Source organism: Sander lucioperca, chromosome 3, assembly GCF_008315115.2.
Source record: "Sander lucioperca isolate FBNREF2018 chromosome 3, SLUC_FBN_1.2, whole genome shotgun sequence".
Taxonomy (NCBI): domain Eukaryota; kingdom Metazoa; phylum Chordata; class Actinopteri; order Perciformes; family Percidae; genus Sander; species Sander lucioperca.
Genome location: NC_050175.1, coordinates 46131190 through 46133048, shown reverse-complemented (window position 1 = coordinate 46133048; position 1859 = coordinate 46131190). Strand labels below are relative to the sequence as shown.

At 41.0% G+C, this 1859-nt stretch overlaps 1 long non-coding RNA gene across 1 annotated transcript; it reads right to left on the bottom strand.

Moving 5' to 3' along the window:
- Window positions 1-1151: 1151 nt before the first annotated feature.
- On the bottom strand, window positions 1152-1527 carry LOC116063145. The gene is made up of 2 exons (XR_004108196.2): window positions 1449-1527; window positions 1152-1288 (listed from the first exon to the last, which is right to left on the bottom strand). It is a non-coding gene; the product is annotated as an uncharacterized LOC116063145 (long non-coding RNA).
- Between the last annotated feature and the right edge of the window lie 332 nt (window positions 1528-1859).

Here is a 1859-nt window from a genome sequence, read left to right as displayed (position 1 = left end):
AGGGGGCGCTCATGGACCAGTGCAGAATGAATGGGACTCTATGGAGCTATACCCCTCAAAATCAACTTTCCTCAAGATATAATTTTTTGTCTAGTAATTTGAATGTTGCATTTGAAAGGGGAGGCTAAGAAAATACACACTGCTGGGTGTTAGATTTTTTTAAAGTGGCTTTTTTTGTTCTAAAAAGCCTTTTAAAATGTCAATGATGTCATACACATATACGGCCAGAGATACTGCTTTACGGCGAGCTCTGAGTCACTTCCTTTGTTCTCTCGAGGCATCGACAACACAGCTGACAGGTTAGACTCTCCCTGTTAATACTACACAGCTGACAGGTTAGACTCTCCCTGTTAATACTACACAGCTGACAGGTTAGACTCTCCCTGTTAATACTACACAGCTGACAGGTTAGACTCTCCCTGTTAATACTACACAGCTGACAGGTTAGACTCTCCCTGTTAATACTACACAGCTGACAGGTTAGACTCTCTCTGTTAATACACGTGCTAGAAAGAGGTTTGCTAATGTTTTAAAGACCACGCTGAAATATTCACTCTGACATTCTGGTTCTGCTTCGGATGCCGTCAAGTGGGATCTCCGATTGTAATCAGTCCTTCACTGACCAATCAGCATTCATGAGCAGAATGCTAGCGTGTTATGGGCTACAACTACTCAACCTGTAAGAAATCAAAAGGACTTAAGTACTCGTTCATTCAACTTTTGACCTATAATCCATGTTGAACTTGCAAAAACTACAATCAAATCTGAGTTTCTCAACGACAATCAGGCGAAAGAGACAGATTTAGCCGTCTAGCTCCATAGACACCCATTCATTTAGCCATCTAGCGCCATAGACTCCCATTCATTTAGCCGTCTAGTTCTATAAACTACCATTCATTTAGTTGTCTAGCTCCATAGACTCCTATTCATTTAGCCGTCTAGCTCCATAGACTCCCATTAATTTAGCCGTCTAGTTCTATAGACTACCATTCATTTAGCCATCTAGCTCCATAGACTACCATTCATTTAGCCGCACAGCTCCATAGACTACCATTCATTTAGCCTCTAGCTCCATAGACTACCATTCATTTAGCCTTCTAACTTCATAGACTCCCATTCATTTAGTCGCATAGCTCCACAGACTACTATTCATTTAGCCGTCTAGCTCCATAGACTCCCATTAATTTAGCCGTCTAGTTCTATAGACTACCATTCATTTAGCCATCTAGCTCCATAGAATCCCATTCATTTAGCCGCATAGCTCCATAGACTACCATTCATTTAGCATCTAGTGCCATAGACTACCATTCATTTAGCCATTTAGTTCCATAGACTACCATTCATTTAGCCATTTAGTTCCATAGACTCCCATTCATTTAACCGTCTAGCTCCATAGACTCACATTCATTTAGCCATCTAGTTCCATAGACTACCATTCATTTAGCCACCTAGCTCCATAGACTCCCATTAATTTAGCCGTCTAGTTCTATAGACTACCATTCATTTAGCCATCTAGCTCCATAGACTACCATTCATTTAGCCGCACAGCTCCATAGACTACCATTCATTTAGCCTCTAGCTCCATAGACTACCATTCATTTAGCCTTCTAACTTCATAGACTCCCATTCATTTAGCCGCATAGCTCCATAGACTACCATTCATTTAGCATCTAGTGCCATAGACTACCATTCATTTAGCCATTTAGTTCCATAGACTCCCATTCATTTAACCGTCTAGCTCCATAGACTCACATTCATTTAGCCATCTAGTTCCATAGACTACCATTCATTTAGCCACCTAGCTCCATAGACTCCCATTCATTTAGCCTTCTAGCTCCATAGACTACCATTCATTTAGC